This window comes from Callithrix jacchus, chromosome 14, assembly GCF_049354715.1.
Source record: "Callithrix jacchus isolate 240 chromosome 14, calJac240_pri, whole genome shotgun sequence".
Classification (NCBI taxonomy): domain Eukaryota; kingdom Metazoa; phylum Chordata; class Mammalia; order Primates; family Cebidae; genus Callithrix; species Callithrix jacchus.
In genome coordinates, this window is record NC_133515.1 from 48,407,162 (window position 1) to 48,428,419 (window position 21,258).

The 21,258-nt window shown below is 43.6% G+C and overlaps 1 long non-coding RNA gene and 1 pseudogene across 1 annotated transcript in view; one reads left to right on the forward strand and one right to left on the reverse strand.

Moving 5' to 3' along the window:
* The window catches only part of LOC144579282 (uncharacterized), a 43,953-nt gene that overhangs the window by 12,046 nt on the left and 10,649 nt on the right, over positions 1 to 21,258 (reverse strand). The window lies entirely within an intron of this gene.
* LOC100391399 (dnaJ homolog subfamily B member 12-like) lies at positions 10,767 to 12,296 on the forward strand (annotated as a pseudogene).

A 21,258-nucleotide genomic window follows, 5' to 3' on the forward strand; every position in this document is an offset into this window, starting at 1 on the left:
CACAAAGCTGCCTCACAGGCAGGTTAAACAAGTGCGGGAAGATCAGCCCCAGATTTGATATGCAACTCAAATATCTAGAAAAATGGCAGAGTAATCTTCTTCCATCCTGCCAGTTTGGTTTCATTGTACTGACAACCTCAGCTGGCATCACAGACCATGAAGAAGTAAGACAAAAACACACAGGAGGGAAAATCTTGGCATTCTTTTTCTAGAAATGTAATACAGATTTACAAATAAAATGCCTCCTGGACAAAAAAAAAAAGAAAGAAAGAAAAGGAAAGAAAAGAAAAAGAAATATATATATCAAAAAACCCACATGTTTGAAAACTAAATAACCCACTACTTAATCCATGGGTCAAAGAAGAAATCAAAGATAAATTAGCATTGTGAACTGAATGCAAAAGAAAACACAACATAACAAAATGGGTGGGATGCAGGGAATGCAGAACATAGAGGGAAATCCATAGCACTCAAATGTCTAAAGTAGGAGAAAAGAAAGTGCTCAAATCAACAACCTCAGCTTCCTTCTTCTTAAGAAACTACAGAAAGAAGAGAAAGTGAAGCTCTGAGTAAACAGAAGAAAGTAATAACAATAATACCAACATTTTAAAGAAGTCATACTAATTCTACATGAACTCTTCCAGAAACCTAAAGAGGAGGGAGAGAATCCTATGAGATAAGCACAAACCAAACCAAACATATTGCAAGAAAACTCATGAACATAGATGCCAATTTCTTAAAACAAAATTTTAGCAAATTGATTTCAATGATATACAAAAAGAATAATACATTTTAACTAAGGAGACTTTATCCCAAAATTGCAAGATTAGTTTAACATTTGAAAAATCTCAGAGCGGGGCACAGATGGCTCACGCCTGTAATCCCAGCACTTTGGGAGGCTGAAGCAGGCAGATCACCTGAAGTCAGGAGTTCGAGACCCGCCTGACTTACGTGGTGAAACCCTATCTCTACTAAAAATACAAAAAAATTATCTGAGTGTGGTGGTATGTGCCTGTTCTTCCAGCTACTCAGGAGGCTGAGGCAGGAGAATCACTTGAACCCAGTAGGCAGAGGTTGCAGTAAGCCGATTGCACCACTACCCTCCAGCTTGGGCAACAGAGCCGGACATTATCTCAAAAAAAGAAAAAAATGAAAGAAAAAATCTCTGGCTGCATGTGGTGGCTCATGCCTGTAATCCCAGCACTTTGGAAGGCCAAAGTGGGAGGATTGCTGAGCTCAGGAGTTCAAGACCAACCTGGGCAACCTCGGTGAAACCCTGTCTCTCCAAAAATATAATAATAAATTAGCAGGGCATGGTGGCACATGCCTGTAGTCCCAGCTGCTTGGGGCAGGGTTGGGGGTGGAGGGGAGCTACTGAAGCAGGAAGATCACTTGAGCCCAGGAGGTCGAGGCTGCAGTGAACCATGTTTGCACCACTGTACTCCAGCCAGGGAGACAAAGTGAGACCCTTTCTCCAACAAAAAAAAAAAGCAGTTGAAAAATCAATCAACCTAGAAAAAAAGAGAAAACAAGCAAACAAACAAATCAATCAACTTAATGCACATATTAACAAATTAAAGGTCAGGCACGGTGGCTCACTCCTGTAATCCCAGCACTTTGGGAGGCTGAGGCAGGAGGATCACTTGAGGTCAGGAGTTCAAGACCAGCCTGACCAACATGGTGAAAACACTCTCTCTACAAAAAATACAAAAAATTAGCCAGGTGTGGTGCCAGGCATCTATAAACCCAGCTACTCAAGAGACTGAGGCAGGAGAATCTCTTGAACCCCAGAGATGGAGGTTACACTGAGCCAAGATCACAACACTGCACTCCAGCCTGGGTGACAGAAGGAGACTCCATCTCAAACAAACAAAAATTTGAAAAGAGAAAACATATGACCAGCTCAATAGACACAAAATAAGCATTTAACAAAATGTAACCTCTATTCCTGATAAAAATTTTCAACAAACTAGGAATAGATTGGAACTTCTGCAACCTGATAATGGATGACTATAAAAACCCTACAGCTAGCATCATACTTAATGGCAAAAGACTGATTGCTTTCCCCAACATCAGAACAAGGAAAGAATGTCTATCATTACCACTTATATACAACACTGAACTTGGTGAGATATACATTTTCCCCAATTTGATCCACAGATACGATAAATCCCAGTCAAAATCCTAGCAGGCTTTTTACATTTCACATTAAATCATACATATATGTATACATTATACATTTACATTTTACATTATATTGTTATTTTTATATTAACAATGTGTTTTTTTCAAATCGACAAGATGATTATATAATTCATCCAGGGACAGGCATGGTGGCTCACTCCTATAATCCCAGCACTTTGGAAGGCTGAGGCAGGCAGAGCACTTGAAATCAGGAATTCAAGACCAGCCTGACTAACATGGTGAAACCTTGTCTCTATTAAAAATACCAAAAATTAACTAGGTGTGGTGGCATATGCCAGTAATCCCAGCTACTTGGGAGGCTGAGACATGAAAATAGCTTGAACCCAGGAGGTGGAGGTTGCAGTGAGCCAAGATTGAGCCATTGCACTCCAGCCTAGGTGACAGAGGCAGACTTCGTCTCAAAAAATATTTTAAAAAATAAAAATAATAACAATTGACTCAAAATGGATCACAGACCTAAACCTAAAACTATTCTTGCCTAGAAAAAGAAAAAAGAAAAAAAAAAAAAAGACAAGAGAAACTCTTTTGACCTTGGGTTAAGCAAAGATTTCTTAGAAACAGCACCAAAAGCAAAATCAACAAAAGAAAGAAAATCAATAAATTGAACTTCATCAAAATTAAGCACATTTATGCAAGATTCCAAAATCTCTTATGGAGAAAAAAAGAAATAAAACTGAGAACATTTGCTCTTTCAAAGATATTGTTAGGAGAATGAAAAGGCAAGCTGCAGACTAGAAACAAATATATGCAAGTCACACATTTGATAAGAGATTTGTATCCAAAATACGTAAAGAAATCTCAAAACTCGATAAGAAAACAAAACAACCAAATTTTATAAATGGGCAAGAGATTTGAACAATTTACCAAAGAGGATATACAGATGGCCAATAAGCACATGCAAAGATGCTCAACATCATTAGTTATTAGGAAATGCAAATTAAAGCCACGAGATACCACTACATACTCACTAGAATAGCTAAAACATAAATGACTGACCAAATCACATGTTGGCAAGGATGCTAAGCAACTAGAACTTTCTGGTTCACTGCTGGTGGAAATATGAAATGGTACAACCACTTTGGAAAACAGTGTGGCAGTTTCACTAAATGTTAAACATGTTGTTCAAGGTTCAACTAAAAAAAAAAAGTTGAACATATACCTGCCATATGGCTCTGCCATTCCATTCCTAGGTGTTAACCCAAGAAAAACGAAGAACTATGTCCACACAGAAACCTGCACATGAATGTTCATAGCAGCATTATTTGTAATAACCAAAAACTGGAAACAATCCAGATGTCCATCAACCAGTGATTGAATAAGCAAATTTTGCTGTATTAATACAACAAAATACTACTTTTTTTTTTTTTTTCAGATGAAATTTAGCTCTTCTTGCCCAGGCTGGAGTGCAATGGTGCAATCTCGGCTCACCACAGCCTCCGCCTCCCAGGTTCAAGAGATTCTCCTGCCTCAGCCATCCGAGTAGCTGGAATTACAGGCATGTGCCACCATGCCTGGCTAATTTTCTATTTTTAGTAGAGACGGGATTTTTCCATATTGGTCGGGCTGGCCTCAAACTCCCAATCTCAGGTGATCTGCCCTCTTTGGCCTCCCTAAGTGCTGGGATTACAGGCTGAGCAACCGCGCCCGGTGAAGACACTACTTAACAATAAAAAGGAACGAACTATTGATAGACTCAACGACATAAATGAATCTCAAAGTCATTATGCTGAGTAAAAAAAGCCAGAGCCCCTCCCCCTAAAAAGAACAAGTACTATATGATTACATTTACATAAAATTTTAGAAAACGCGAACCAATCTAGTGGCAGAAAGCAGATCAGCAGTTGCCTGAGTAGGCACAGAAACTTTGAGGGGCAACTAATATGCTCATTATCTTTTAGTTTGTATGTTGCTTGTTTGTTTGTTTGTTTTTGAGCCAGGGTCTCACTCTGTCACTCAGGCTAGAGGGCTGTGGTGTGATCACGGCTCACTGACTGCAGCCTCGACCTCCTAGGCTCAAGTGATCCTCTCACCTCAGCCTCCTAAGTAGCTGTGACTACAGACATGCACCACCACACCCGTCTAATTTTTAAATTTTTGATAGAGATGGGAGTCTCACTTTTACTGCCCAGGGCGGTCTCCAACTCCTGGGCTCAAGCCATCCTCCTGCCTTGGCCTCCAAAATGCTGGGATTACAGGCGTGAGCCACCGTGCCCAGCTACTCATTATCTTGACTGTTGATAATTTCATGGATGTATACATATGTCAAAACTTATCAAATTATACATTTTAAATATGTGATGTTTATTTTATGTCAATTATATCTCAATAAAGCTGTTTTTAAAAGAATAATAATATTTTGATCCTTAGCTGCCTTCCCCAACTCTGTGCAACAGGGCAACTGCACTCCCACAATCCTGCTACTAGGCTTAAGGTTTATCCTCTGGAGGAAGTTAATGGAGCTTCTAAGGACTGATTGGAGGACTGACTGGAGGGCACCATTGATGGCAAGGGAATTATAACAAAAAAAGGAAAGTCCACAGACTGAATGCTGAGACTCACTGTTCTTTAGCCTCACCTGGGTCTCAGGACCCTGGCAGCCAGGTCTATCTCCTTAGGCAGAAGACTGAAAGACTTACTGGCCCAAGAAATACTCAAACATCCTGACCTTGAGGGGTAGCATAGCCATACCTAACCCTATGGGGAAGGCTGCAGTCAACAAGCTCCACTCACAAGATCAGAGCTGCTATCTGGCTTTTTAATACCCCACTCTTAAATATAAGCAGGCAGATAAAATTAGAGTTTTACTGTTCTGAGAACATGAAGGGTCAAGACAGGCTTGTACAGGGGACTGGAGCACTGTCAGAAACATGCATTATATTCTTTATAAAGAAGTCCTTTTAAAATGCCAAAAACAGAAAAACCATGAAGTAGCAATTTAAGCATATTAGGATGTGTGAGGATAAATATTACAAGAACTAGCTGAAAGAATTGAAAGTGGTTGCCTCTCAGGAAAGGAAAATAGGGAGGAATGAGGAAATTACTGCAGCAACAAGTTTAGGAGAATTATGTGACTCTTTAAATTATGGGCCCGTGGGCCGGGCACGGTGGCTCATGCCTGTAATCCCAGCACTTTGGGAGGTCAAGGTGGGAGGATCACTTGAGGCCAGGAGTTCCAGACCAGCCTGGGTTACGTAGTACGACTCTGTTTCTACAAAAGAAAAAAAAATTATCCAGGCATGTGGCGTGCATCTACAGTCCTAGCTATTCAGGAGGCTGAGGTGGGAGGATCACTTGAACCCAGGAGTTTGAAGCTACAGTGAACTCTGATCAAGCACTGCACTCCAACCTCGGTAATAGAGTGAGACCTTGTCTCTTAAAAAGATATTAATTTAAAAATGTAAAAAACTGTGCCCATGTAACTGATTAAAACTGGGGGGGGAAATGAAAGAAAATTCATTAGAGATGAATAAAGCTCTTGAAAAATCAATGGGTAGGATAATCACGTCTCTGTTTGCCAGAAACATTCCCAGTTTCCATCTATTAATAGCACTCCCTTTTACTCTCAAAATATGTCCATTTGGGTAATTTTGTAATAATGTATGAGGCTGACACTTCCTGAATCCACTGATCAACCTTAACATCACCTTAACATCAGACATGGTGTCCTCCTGATATGATACAGCAGGAAGTACACAGTACCATCCATGAAATATCCTTGCCAAAAAAAACTACAAAAAGCAGAACTTGAATTTCTGGTCTCCCGGTCAGTTTCTCAACCTCAGCACTGCTGACATTTGGGGACACACAATTCTTTCTTGTGGGCATCTGTCCTGTGCACTGCAGGATGTTTAGCAGCATCCCTGGCCTCTACCCATTAGATGCCTGCAGCACCCCCACCCCCAGGTGTGACAATCGAAAAATGTCCAGACATTGCCAAATGTCCCTGGGGAGGTGAAGGAAGCAAAGTCTCCCCCAGCTGAGAATCACTGTTGTCCACATCTTCAGTACCCATGTACAGGAAACAGGATGGAAAAATAGGTTAAAGGACACCAGCAGAATATAGCCAGCCACATTCAGAACGTGGGAAGTTCTTTTTTTTTTTGAGATGGAGTCTTGCTCTGTCCCCCAGACTGGAATGCAGTGGCGCCATCTAGGCTCACTGCAACCTCCACCTCCTGGGCCCAAGAGATTCTCCTGCCTCAGCCTCCCGAGTAGCTGGGACTATCAGCACATGCCACCATGCCCAGCTAATTTTTTGTATTTTGAGTAGAGACAGGTTTCACCGTGTTAGCCAGGATGGTCTCAATCTCCTGACCTGTGGTCCACCCACCTCGGCCTCCCAAAGTGCTGGGATTACAGGAGTGAGCCACTGCGCCCGCCACGTGGGAAGTTCTGAAGGATGGATTTTAAAAAACAAATGGCATAGGGAAGGCATAGGGGAAGGGCCATGACAGTATAAAAGCCCTTAAAAAATGTCAACAGATGCAATGTGTAGACCCTGTTTGGACCTTATTTAAACAAACTGAAAAGGACATTTTTGACACAACTGGAGAAAATTGAGTTCAAAAGTATTATGACACTAAGAAATAATGCTAATTTTGTGGGTGTGATAATGGTAACTATGGTTACACTATTATTTAAAGCTTTCTGTTAGAGAGACACATATTGCTGTACTCGTGGATAAAGTGTTAGCGACTTCTATCTGGTTGCAATGGGGGGAAAATGGAGATTAGATAAGACAACATTGAAACAGCGACCAGTATTGACATTGAGTAATGGGTACGTAGGTGTTCGTTATACTCTTCTCTCAACTTTTGTGTATGTTTGAAACCTTTTGTAATGAAAACTTAAATGTAGTAAATCAAATCCATGAAATTAACAAAGTATGGCTCAATGGGAAGCTTCCAGAGTTTGGGGCTGTAGCCTAAGATCCTCCACTAATCGTTCTTTTCATTTTAAGCAGGGAAGTCACTTCTCTGGCCTACAGAAAAAGGATCTTGAATTAAGAGATTTTCATAGTTTCTTCCAGGTGAGATTTTTAATGACTCTATGACATTTCTTGAATAAGTGAGCTGAGTAGCAGCCCTGAAGACCCGGTAGTCTGAAAAGCTTGAATTTGTGGTGGAGATGCTGGTGGACTTGCTGGTGGTGACTTCTGACCCAGGGCTCACAGATTAAGCAATGTGCCCCCTCCTCAGCCCTTTCACTAGTTTAGAAGTAGCAAGATCAACTGCCTTGGAACATTCTGAATTAGAAAGCGCCTGCTGAATAAAGCTTGCGTCAAACTTCTCTTTAAGCGGCTGTGGCTGCAGTTTGAGTAACTTGTCAGGAAAGTGTGAACTACGAGTCAGTATTACAAAAGTGTTTATTTTCAGCCTTTCCAAAAAACAGTGAGAAAGAGAAAAGCATGCATAATAAAGCAGCCGGGCATCTGAGGCAAAAGTTGGCTTTTCCTTGATCCTCTCCTCCCATCCTCCTACCCTTTTTAACTACAGGTACCCCTTCTCTTGAATGCCGCCTCCCGCAAGTTTGGACAAAAGAACAAGCAGGAAGAGGGCAGGTGGAACAGGATGGAGAAAGGAGGTAGCCCTCATAGGTGTGGGTGCAGAGCTGAGAGTGGCAAAGGAACAGCAGAAGTCCTGTTTTCCCATGCCCCTGCCAAGTCCTGTTGCAACAAAATGATGAGCTTGGAACTGACTGCCAACTGCCACAAAGGGAACCCTTATTACGGAGAGCTCCCTGAAACACCCGTGGAAACAGCATCCAAAAGATCTCCGCTCGTGCTCTGAAGAATGCAGAAAACTATCCTTGCCACCATATGTGGAGCATCGCCCACAGAGAAGGGAAGGGGGAAACTCACACCCATCCCTTCCCCTCCACCCTCATCCTGGGCCCCAACTTAAACCTCAGTTTCTCTCCCTCTGCCTGTCACAAGGAACTCCCACCAGTCTTCCATCTGTGCGGGTGGCCTCCCACAGATGCAACCCTGCCCGAGCTACTTACTCTACTCTTTCGTTTTTGAGAGGCGTCTCGCCCTGTCGCCCAGGCTAGAGTGCAGTGGCACAATCTCATCTCACTGCGACCTCCACCTCCTGGGTCCAAGCGATTCTCCTGCCTCAGCCTCCTGAGTAGCTGGGACTACAGGTGCCCGCCACCATACCTGGCTAATTTTTGTATTTTTAGTAGAGATGGGGTTTCACCCTATTGGCCAGGCTGGTCTCGAACTCCTGACATTGATCTGCCTGCCTTGGCCTCCTAAAGTGCTGGAATTACAGGTGTGAGCCACTATGCCCAGCTACTCTACTCTTTAAGATAGTTTCACAAGCACTCAAAGCTGGGGGGAATAAAATCCAGTGTACAGAAGCTCCAGTAGAGGCAGTGAATACTAGTGATTTTAAAGTATCCTCAGAAACCACAGGCAATGCAAGACCCCCTGGATAAATCTAGAATAAGTTTCTCTATAATATTCAGATTCCAGACCTAGGGCCAGAACCAAAGGAATCCCGCCTAGACTCTGGGGCTCTTGGCTTTGGGCCTGTTCCCCGGCTTCTCCTGTGCTGCAGCTCTTCCATCTCCCCAGAAGAGCAGTGGGGGGCAGAGGCGCAGTTACCAAATGGCACATCCCTCCCTGCAAAAAGTGCTGTGGAAAGGGCAGCCCTAAACAGTGGGTCCCCCAGCCTGAGGGAGTACAAAGGATTGGAGCAGCCCCAGGAAGGCTAAAGTGTGCATTCCAAAAGTCTTGTACACCTGAGTTTTCAATCAAAGCAGTTCCGCTGGCAGCCCAGAGGCCAGCAGCATAGTCAAACAAGAGCTCTGAAGGGTAGAGGGAGTCAGAGAGTCAGTGGAAGGTGGATCAGGTCAGTTCTGAAGATGAAGTACAAATGCCTAAGGGGTTTTACCCTCCTTCAAAAAATGTGTAATTACACAAGTAATGCATGAATAAATTCTACTGAGAAAATACATCACTTCAGGCCAGGCGCAGTGGCTCACGCCTGTAATCCCAGCACTTTGGTTGGTTGAGGCAGGCAGATCACCTGAGGTGGGGAGTTTGAGGCCAGCCTGGCCAACATGGTGAAACTCCTTCTCTACTAAAAATACAAAGAATTAGCTGGGCATGGTGGTACATGCCTGTAATCCCAGCCATTCAGGAGGCTGAGGCAGGAAAATCGCTTGAACCCAGGAGGCAGAGGTTGCGGTGAGCCAAGATTACACCACTGCACTCCAGCCTGGGCAACAAGAGCAAAACTCCGTCTCAAAAATAAAAAAAGAAAAGAAAATATATCACATCAGATTAAACTGCTATGTTGGTTAGGTTGTGTTTTATTGTAACAGAACACCTGGCCGACAGTAGTTTAAGAAATAAAGGCTTTTAAATATCTCAGGTAACAAGAAGTTTGGAGGAGAACAGTTTCTGCTTCAGAAAAGCAAGAAGATATCAAGATGCTAGTTGGGCCAGGCTTACACCTATAATCCCAGCAGGTTGGAAGGCTGAGGCAGAAGTATTGCTTAAGACTAGCCTTGGCAATATAATGAGACCCCCATCTCTATAAAAAATTAGCCAGGTGTGGTGACACACACTCATGGTTTTGGCCACGGGAAGCTGAGGCAGGAAGATGGGTTGGGCCCAGGAGCTTAAGGCTGCAGTGAGCTGTTATGGCACCACTAAACTCCAGCTTGAGGGACAGAGCAAGACTCTGTCTCAAAAAAAAGCCCAGGTATGGTGGTTCACACCTATAATCCCAGCACTTTGGAAGGCTGAGGCAGGTGGGTCACCTAAAGTTGGGGGTTTGAGACCAGCCTGACCTACTAAAATAAATACAAAATTAGCCAGGCATGATGGCACATGACTTTAATCCTAGCTACTCAGGAGACTGAAACAGAAGAATCGCTTGAACCCAGGAGTCGGAGGTTGTGGTGAGCCAAAATTGTGCCACTGCACTCCAGCCTGGGCAACAAGAACAAAACTCTGTCTAAAAAAAAAATTAATAGGCTGGGCTGATGTCTCTATGTTTCTCCTGATCTTTATCTTTTTTCTTTCTTTCTTTCTTTCTTTCTTTCTTTCTTTCTTTCTTTCTTTTTTTTGAGATGGAGTCTTGCTCTGTCACCCAGGCTGGGGTGCAGTGGCACAATCTTGGCTCACTGCAACCTCTGCCTCCCGGGTTCAAAGGCTCCTCCTGCCTCAGCCTCCCAAGTAGCTGGGACTACAGGCATGGGCCACCAGGCCTGGCTAATTTTTGTATTTTTAGTACAGACAGGGTTTCACCATATTGGTCAGGCTGGTTTCAAACTCCTGACCTCGTGATCCACCCGCCTCGGCCTCCCAAAGTGCTGGGATTACAAGTGTGAGCCACTGCACCCAGCCTCTCCTGGCCTCTTCCTCTGGATCACAAGATGCTTTCCATAACTCCAAGATTCACATTTCCAACAACTATCCCAAGGCAAAAAGGAAAGGGAGAAGCAGAACTCTTTATCTTCATCTACTATACTCTGTTCTGTTATTAAAACGAAAAAAAAAAATACTTCTTAAAAGTCAACAGCAGTTTCCATGCTCTGGTTCTACCATGTAATCCAACAAGGATGAAGACGAGCTCTGTATCAATACCTCCCTCAAGACCATCCAGGTTCAAGCAATTCAACCGGGTGCTCCACCTCCTGGAGAAAACGCAGCAGTTGTACCCAATACCATGAGTTTGCGCCCTGGAGTCCCTCAATCAGGAACCACAAACTGCTGGTGACCACCCCCAATCCACAGATGCAACCCATGCCGCCCACAGGAAAGCAGGGGGGACCGATGTTCCCCTAGACCCACGGTGAGGCAGGAGGAGGAGAGAGCACCAAAGGTTACACTGCAGAATGAGTTGCAGCTGTGAAAAGCATCAAGCAATGTAGGGATTACTATGAGATCCTGGGGGTGAGCAGAGGGGCCTCAGATGAGGACCTGAAGAAGGCCTACCGCAAACTGGCCCTCATAGTCCACCCAGAAAAGAACTGCACCTGGTGCTACTGAAGCTTTCAAAACCATTGGCACAGCATATGCAATACTCAGCAACCCAGAGAAGAGGAAGCACGAAGACCAGGCGCGATGGCTCACACCTGTAATCCCAGCACTTTGGAAGGCAGAGGTGGGCGGAAAAAGGAGGCCAGGCATTAGAGATCAGACAGTTTAAGACCAGCCTGGCCAATATGGTGAAACCCTGTCTCTACTAAAAATACAAAAATTAGCCGGACATGGTGGCTCACGTCTGTAATCCCAGCTACTCAGGAGGCTGAGGCAGGACAATTGCTTGAACCTGGTAGGCAGAAGTTGTAGTTAGCTGAGATTGAGCTACTGCACTCCAGCCTGGGTGACAGAGCAAGACTCTGTCTTGAGAAGAAAGGAAAGAAAGGAAGAAAGGAGGAAAGAAGGAAAGGAAGGGAAAGGAGAGAAAGAGAAGGAAGGGAGGGAGGGAGGGAGGAAGAAGGGAAGGAGGAAGTAGTATGACCATTTCAGTGATAACAGGAGCCAGGTAGCCCGGCCCAGCTATGGGCATGGGGACTTCCACCATGGCTTTGAGGCTGACATCTCCCCTGAAGACCTCTTCAACATGTTCTTTGGTGGTGGCTTCCCTTCTAGTAAAGTCCACATCTACAGCAACAGCCACATGTGCTATACATACCAGTAAAGGCGGGACCGCATGGAGAACCAGGGTGATGATGGGCGAGGGGTGTTTGTGCAGCTGATGCCCATCCTCATCCTGATCCTCGTGTCAGTTCTCAGCCAGTTCATGGTCTCCAGTTCACCCTTCAGTCTGAGCCTAAGACCGTCTGTGAGCCACATCACAGGTGAGTCACACCTGAGTGTCATTTCCTATGTGGCAGACAATTTCTCCAAGGAGTACACAGGCTCCAGTCTCAAAGCAGTCAAACCAAATGTGGAAGATGATTACATCGCCAACCTCTGGAACAACTGCTGGAAGGAGAAGCAGCAGAACGAAGGCTTTCTGTACTGGGACCGCTACTTTGGCGACACAGTTATGTACCACAAAGCACAGGAGATGGGCACCCCCTGCTGCAGCCAACTGTCAGAGGTGCAGGCCTCCCTGCATGGATAATCCAGGGCCAGCAACACCACTGAGGTCCAAACTATGAAATCCCTGGAGAATTTTTGGTGACATGCACTGAGCCAAGGTGATGGACTGTATATTTAAGGAAAAACATACAAAGAATCAAAATTAGCCTGGGTGCAGTGGCTCACACCTATAATCCCAGCAGTTTGGGAGGCCAGGGCGGGCAGATCACAAGGTCAGGAGGTCAAGACCATCCTGGCTAACATGATGAAACTCCATCTCTACTAAAAATACAAAAACTTAGCTGGGCATGGTGGAGAGTGCCTGTAGTCCCAGCTACTTGGGAGGCTGAGGCAGGATAATCGCTCAAACCCAGGAGGGGGAGATGTCAGTGAGCCAAGATCGTGCCACCGCACTCCAGCCTGGGTAACACAGTGAGACTCTGTCTTAAAAAAAAAAAATAAAGGAAAAAGAAAGAAAAGAAAAGAAACAAAATTAAAATGGAATTGGAAGCTGAAAATTAAAAAAAAAAGTCAACAGCAGACTAGGTCATATGCCTACCCCTAGACAAAACACAGGCAAAGGGGAGTGGTAGAAGCATCCTTGGCTTAGATCAACTGGGATTTGACACCTCGACCTGCCTTCCCTGAGCACAGTGTTGCCCTTTGATACCTGATCAGGATTTGAGTTGTTAGCATTAAAGACCTGGGTGAGGGGCAACGGCTCTTATTAAGCAGCCAGTAGTGTCTACCACAACTGAAGCCCCTCTGACCACCCCCCGAATCTTGAGCCTCCTCCTACCTCCCCAGAGAAAATCACTATTACCAGTTTGATGTATGTTATTCCAAACTTTGCATTTGTATATATGCATATACACAAAATACCATAAAAGACACGGGGCATTTAATAGACTTTTTTTTTTTTTTTGAGACTGTTTCACTTTTTCTGCCCAGGCTGGAGTGCAATGGCACAATCTCAGGTCACTGCAACCTGCAACTTCCACCTCCCAGGTTCAAGCAATTCTCCTGCCTCAGCCTCCCAGACTAGCTGGGATTACAGGTGGGCACCATCACACTGGCTAATTTTTGTATTTTTAGTAGAGATGGGGTTTCACCATGTTGGCCAGGCTGGTCTGACCTCAGGTGACCACCCGTCTATGCCTCCTAAAGTACTGGGATTACAGGTGTGAGCCACCACACCAGGCTTTAATAGACTTAATAATAGTGTATGTGGTGGTGGGTGGTGGGGTGGGTAAACATCCCATCCTACTCTGGGCATTTTTCTGCAATTTGCTTCATTACTCAATAATAGGTCTCAGCAATCTCTCCACACCAATAACTATTGATCTATTCTGTCTTTTCAGCTGCTGCATAGGATTTCCTAGCATGGACACATCACAGTTTATTTAGATACTTCCCTATGGATAGCATCTTGAGTTGTGTTCCTAGCAGTTTCTAAGTACATCTGTGGATAAAGACAGAGGATGCTCCCTTTGCCCCTCAGATCCATCCTTGTCTGCTCTGTGTCCAGGTTGCTGATAACATGAGCTGACTCTCTCACTTTTTGGCATCTGCTTGGATGAAACCGCTCTGAATGGCAGGAAGTCAAAGGGTGAGAGAGAGAACTTGGAGTTTTTATTCCCCTGGCTCACTTCCTACCATATTGTAGGTTGGCAGTGGCTGTATTTCTCTTGCAAAGGTCACAGGTCCGGTTAGGGGCCTGTCCTAGAGCTAAAGCTCTCAGGGCATTCCTGTATCTGCTCTTGTTCCCTTGCTCCTTCAGGCCCAGAGGTAGCAGCACCTCCTGCTACTGCTAGACCAAAGTGTTTCGACAGCCCCTGTTGGTTTCTCTTACTTTCTCCAAATAGCCCCTTTCTTAAGCTCTTTTTGACTCTACCTTTTTTATTTTTTTATTTTTTTTTTGAGATGGAGTTTTGCTCTTGCCACCCAGCTAGAGTTCAATGGCACAATTTTGGCTCACCACAACCTCCACCTCCCAGGTTCGAGCGATTCTCCTGCCTCAGCCTCCTGAGTAGCAGGGATTGCAGGCATGCACCACCACACCCGGCTAATTTTGAATTTTTGGTAGAGACAGGGTTTCCCCTGTTGGTCAGGCTGGTCTTGAACTCCTGATCTCAGGTGATCTGCCCACCTCAGCCTCCCAAACTGCTGGGATTACAGGCATGAGCCACCGCACCCAGCCTTTTGACTACCTTTTCAGTGTGCTGGCTGATTCCTGCTGGATTTGGACTGATGGAGCTAATTCCGTTCACTTAAAAGGGCAAGAACAATGAGGACCACAACTGTTCAATTTTGGAGGACTTTAGTTGACCGCCAGTTTGTCTCACTGTTTCTCCCAGCGTCTCCCCTTCCTAGCTCTGGTTTTATGTCCTCTCTATTGCTTGAGCCTTATAAGCAGCATCCCCGATGGCTCCTACCCTATCTGCCTGGTCCCTGGGCCTCTACTCTGTATACTATGCCATAGGCATGCTATGCTCCCATCTAGACTAAACTGTCCTCCTGTGGGGAACTCACAGGGATCTTCAATTGACTACTAAATCAGAACCAGAAAATACTATCAGTTCTAATGGAGCAGAAACAGGAAAATGCATGTGATCCCCAACTACGAAAATATCCCCCAGAAAAATGATAAGAGCCCAAAAGCTTCCCATCACCCCTTGAAGCTCTCTAATACCTTACCTCATACCTCCTCTTAAGCTCAACAGTAAGTACTTTAGGCTCCAAGGTTAGTTTAGCAGCTAGTCAACAAATTTCCAGAACTCCCTGCCTAGTTGTTAATACGGGCTTTTCAGCAATTTCTCATCTGGGTTTATACCCCAAGGAGATGAAATCACCAACTCATAAACACATCTGCACTCCCATGCTCATTGAAGCATTATTCACAAAAGCCAAGATATGGAAACAACCTAAATGTCATCTATGGACAAATTAATAAAGAAAATATAGGCCGGGCGCGGTGGCTCAAGCCAGTAATCCCAGCACTTTGGGAGGCCGAGACGGGTGGATCACGAGGTCAAGAGATTGAGACCATTCTGATCAACATGGTGAAACACCGTCTCTACTAAAAATACAAAAAATTAGCTGGGCACGGTGGCACGTGCCTGTAATCCCAGCTACTCAGGAGGCTGAGGCAGGAGAATTGCCTGAACCCAGGAGGTGGAGATTGCGGTGAGCCGAGATCGCGCCATTGCACTCCAGCCTGGGTAACAAGAGCGAAACTCCGTCTCAAAAATAATAATAATAATAATAAAGAAAATATAGTCTGTAAACACACACACACACACACACACACACACACAGAGGAATATTATTCAGCCTTAAAAAAAGAGATCCTTTCATTTGTGCCAGAACGTAGATGAACCTGGAAGACATGTGCTAAGTGAATTAAGCCAGAAATAAAAATATGCATGATCTCACCTATATGTGGATTTAAAAAAAAAAAAGAGCTTAAATACACAAAGAGAGAATAAAACAGTGGTTACCATGGCAAGGGGGAGAGGGAGAGGAAATGGGGACATGTAGGTCAAAGGATACAAAAGAGCAGATATGTAGGATGAACACGTTTAGAAATCTAATGTACAACATCAGGGCTAAGTTAATAAAATTGCATTGCTTTGAAATTTGTGTTAACTAAGTAGATTTTTAGCTGCTCTTGTCACAAAAAAAGTAACTGAGATGATAGATATGTTAATCTGCTTCACTATAGTAACCATTTTACTATCTATATCTGAATTTTGTAACATCATGTTGTAAACCTCAAAGATACACAATAAAAATTATTTTTAAAGAAGAATATGAGCTAAAAAGTCAGATAAACCAAGGTTCCAATTTTAATCCCACCACTCAGTGGCTGAGATGCCTTATGAAAGCTATTCAACTCTGTGCCTCAGCTTCCTCATTTGTATAATTGAAATTATAAAATTACCTCATAAAGCCCAGGCAAGGTGGCTCACGCCTGTAATCCCAGCACTTTGAGAGGCTGAGGCAGGTGGGTCACCTGAGGTCAGGAGTTCAAGACCAGCCTGGCTAACATGGTGAAACCCTGTCTCTACTAAAAATACAAAAATTAGCTGGTTGTGGTGGTAAGCGCCTGTAACCCAAGCTATTCAAGAGACTGAGGCAGGAAAATCACTTTGAGTCTGAGAGGCAGAGGTTGCAGGTGAGCCGAGATAGCATCATTGCACTCCAGCTTGGGCAACAGAGCGAGAGACTGTCTCAAAAAAATAATAAAATAAAATTACCTCATAGGATCATTTCAAAGATTCCATAATATATCTAAAAGATTTTAACAAAGTGCCTAGTCCACAGAGAACCCTCCATAAATGGTAACAGATATGGTTTTTTCCTCCCACACCTCCATATAAATTGCTGTGGGAGGAAAAAGAAGACATGGGCCTTACCTCCAAGGAGCCAGCAATCTACTTTGGAAGATGAGACCAACATTCTTACAATAATGAACAGCACAGATGACCCCATATTTTTAAGTGGTAAATTATCGGATATAAGCTTATAAGATACAGTGAAGCAGTATTGGAACTATCTTTTCCACATACTTGTTTGCTCTCTCTTTTTTTTTTTTGGAGACAGGGTCATGCTCTGTCACCTAGGCTGGTGTGCAGTGGCACAATCACGGCTCACTGCAGACTCAACCTCCTGGGCTCAAGTGGTTCTCCTGCCTCAGCCTCCTAGGTAGCTGGGACTACAGAAGTGCACCACCATGCCTGACTAATGTTTTTTATTATTTGTAGAGATGGGGCCTCACTATGTTGCCCAGGCTGGTCTTAAACTCCTGGGCTCAGGTGATCCTCCTGCCTTGGCCTCCCAAAGTGCTGGGATTACAGGCATGAGCCACCACACCCAGCCTTTCTTTTTATATTGTCTGTAAGTTTCTTGAGAGTAAGCATCAAGCATTATTTTGTATAATAATAATATTATCGTTTGTGTAATATATCCTTTTATTTTTTAAGACGGGGTTTTACCATGTTGGTCAGGCTGGTCTTGAACTCCCGACCTAAGGTGATCCACCCGCCTTGGCCTCCAAAGTGCTTGGATTACAGGCATGAGCCACCATGTCCAGCCGTAATATATCCATTTTGTACACCCATTGCTTTCTGTGTAACCGTTGCTCAGCACATAGCAAGCATTCAAATGCAATTTGTCCATATAGCCACAAAATATTTGCATAGCACATTAGAACAAGCACTTAGTTCTTTACAAAGCACTTTGAAAGGGAAGATCATTTATTTTCAAAACAACCCTGTGAGGTAGTTACTATTATTATTAGAATCTGGATCTTCCAAATGAGGAAACTGTGGCTCAAAACATCTTATTCAAGTCACGCAATCAGTTTAAGATGTGGTTGGCCTGGGATCCAAGGCCTTTGACCAGAATAAATGTGGAGCCTCTTCCTATAAGGGCCACAGAAGTCCATAAGCTGAAGAAGTCTCTCCTCTGCCAAATGTCTTTTTCCAGCCTCGAGCATGTTCTCTTATTTCTAACCTTTCTCTTTGCGCTCTCCAACTGAGACAGCTGGCTCCAGTTTTTTCTTTTAGCCAAAGGGAATCAAATTCATTAGGATTTCTTTTGAGGGAGGCAGAGACTCTCCTGTTTATCCAAGCCCCTTTCAGACATATAAATGTATAATATAGTCATTAAACTCTGAAATACATGACACTGTCATAACCACACACAGCTTTTAAAACATTTCTTACCTCCGGTCAGAGTTATTCACTATGCTTACTGTTCTCTCCTCTTGGCAGGGTTAAGAGAGAATATGGGCTCTCTGTTTGGGAGAAACCTTTTCCTTTCACTAGGAAACCTTCTAAAAGCAGTTATATCGCTGATAAAAACCTTATTTATTTGCATGTTTCTGAATGCATTGGAAGGCCATCACAAAAAGCACAGTATGCTCTTTGCAGGGAAAAAAATCAAACAATACTGAAATGTGTAAAGTAAAAACAGACAGTTCTCAAGAGAATAAGAAGACAAGTCACAAAGTGGGAGAAATTATTTGAAAAATATATCTGATAAAGCATTGTTATACAAAATAGGCAAAGAACTCTTTATATATATATATATATAAAGACAGGGTTTCACCATGTTGGTCAGGCTGGTCTTGAACTCCCGACTTCAGGTGATCTGCCTGTCTTGGCCTCCAAAGTGCTTGGATTACAGGCATGAGCCACCATGCCCGGCCACTAAGAACTCTTAAAATTCAACAATAAGGCTGGTCCAAAGGTAGTGAGTTATCTCGATTGTTCAGTCAGTTACGGGTTGAACTCCTTGTTCTACTCTTTCCCCTCTTCTCACTACTGCACTTGACTAGTCTAAAAAAGAAAAAAAAAAAACTCAACAGTAAGAAAATGAGCAATCCAATTTTTAAAATTACCAAATTATCTAAACAGACACCTCAACAAAGAAGATATCAGATGGAAAGCAGGCACATGAAAAGATGCTCAATATCATGTGCATCAGGGAATTTCAAATCAAAACACAGTAAGATGCTACTACCCACCTATTAGAATAGCCAAAAACCAAAACAGCAATACCACCAAATGCTGGCAAGGATGAACAGCAACAAGAACTTTCATTCATTGCATGTGAAAATGCAAAATGGTACCGCCACTTTGAAAGACAGTTTGGCAGTTTCTTACAAAACTAAACATACTCTTACCATATGATCCAGCAATCGTGCTCCTCGGTATTTACCCAAATGAGTTGAAAACATGTCCACACAAAAACCTGCACATGAATGTTTATAACAACTTTACTCATAATTACCAAAACTCCAAAGCAACCAAGATGACTTTCAGTCGGTGAATGGATAAACTGTGGTACATCCAGACAATGGAATATTATTCAATGCTAAAAAGAAATGGGTTATCAAGCCATGAAAAGATATGGAGGAATCTTAAATGCATATTTCTAGGTGAACAAAGCCCATCTGAAAAATCTACATACTGTATGATTCCAACTATATGAGATTCTAGAAAAGGCAAAACTATGGAGGCAGTAAAGATCAATGGTTGCCGGGAGCTGAGGGTATTGCCTGGTTGAATAGGCAGAGCATGTGGGATTTTTAGGGCAGTGAGGCTGCTCTGAATGAAGTGGATTTTGTTCAAATGCACAGAATGTACAGCACCAAGAGTGAACCCTAGGGTAAACTATGGACTTAGGATGATAATAATGTGTCAATGTATGTTCACCAATTTTAACAAATGTATACTTTGGTGCAGATTTTGATAGTGGGGGAGGCTGGGCATATGTGGGGGCAGGAGATATATGGAAAATCTCTGTACCTTCTTACTCTATTTTGCTGTGAACCTCAAACTGCTCTTAATAAAATGTTTATTTTTTCAAGTAAAAGTTTTTCATATCTCCCATGCCCAGTCTACTCCCCACATGTAACTGTTGTTTAATGTTTACTGTATTTTCTTTCCATCTTTTTTTCTCACATACGGATGATGTCCATGTATATGTAAGATATTTTTAAAGACCAGTGGCTGTTATGTATATGTATATGAGTAGAGCAAGGTCTTCTTATAATAGTGGAAATACTCAAAACTACCTAGCTGTTCCAAGCAAGGAATAGTTAAGCAAAGTATTATACATTGCTAACTGAGCACTGTGTAAAGAAAACAACTTCTGGCTCTAAGGTAATTAGAGTAGAGCAGTAGGCATAGCAGTGGTAGAGTCAGACTGGGTTTAAAAGCCCCCATCACTGCTGGGCACCGTGGCTCACACCTGTAATCCCAACACTTCGGGAGGCTGAGGCAGGCGGATCATGAGCGCAGGAGTTTGAGACCAGCCTGGCCAATATAGTGAAACCCCGTCTCTACTAAAAACACAAAAATTAGCTGAAGTGGTGGTGGGTGCCTGTAGTCCCAGCTACCTGCGAGGCTGAGGCAGGAGAATTGCTTGAACCCAGGAGGTGGAGGTTGCAGTGAGCCGAGATCACACCACTACACTCCAGCCTGGGCAACGAAATGAGACTCCATAAAAAAACTTAAAAATTCAAAAAAAAATCCCCAAGGGTTGGGCACAGTGGGTCAGGCTTGAAATCCCAGCACTTTGGGAGACTGAGGCAGGCAGATCACAAGGTCAAGAGATCGAGACCATCCTAGTGAAATCCCGTCTCTACTAAAAATACAAAAATTAGCTGGGCCTGGTGGCACATGCCTGTAGCCCGAGCTACTTGAGAGGCTGAGGCAGGAGAATTGCTTGAACCTGGGAGGCAGAGATTGCAGTGAGCCAGGATCGTGCCACTGCACTCCAACTTGGGCAACAGAGGAAGAGTCCATCTTAAAAAAAAAAAAAAAAAAAAAAAAAACCATCACTATTTAAACACATAGTGAGTCCTCTCTAACCCTCACTTTTCATCCGTATCATAAAAATATTAGTGGTCACTCAAAGGATTGCTGTCTGGATTAAATTAAAAGTGAGAGTGTATACAAAGTCCTCAGCAAAGGGCTTGGCACCTAATAGATGCTCCATTAGCTCCAGTCCCTTCTTGGCCATAGACCCTTGTCCTGGTGATCATTACTACCCAACAGCTTGCCTCAGTGCCTGGCACAAAATAAACAGTAAAATAAATGTTGGCTGAGCTGAGCTGCCGTAGAACAATATCGCTTTTAAAAATCAATATTTGGGAACATGGGATATGGTTTAGTATTTCAAAGATGAGATTGAATAGAGAGAATGCGAGGTAGACACAAGTTTGGAAGGTCAGGGCGGGTGGAGGTCAGGGAAGTTCCAGCCACCCTGTATAGCAAAAAGGGCAGAGAAGGAAGGAAACCATCACAGGCAAGATCGGCCACACTCAGCACCAAAGAGGTGGCGCCCAAGGGGCTGGAAAGCATCTGGTAAACGTCACATCTGCCCTGGTAAGGAGGTTTATTTCTGCATTGCTGCCATGGCTCTCTGTTGACACATTAAGAAAGAGAGCCTGGCCGGGCACAGTGGCTCATCATGCCTATAATCCCAGCATT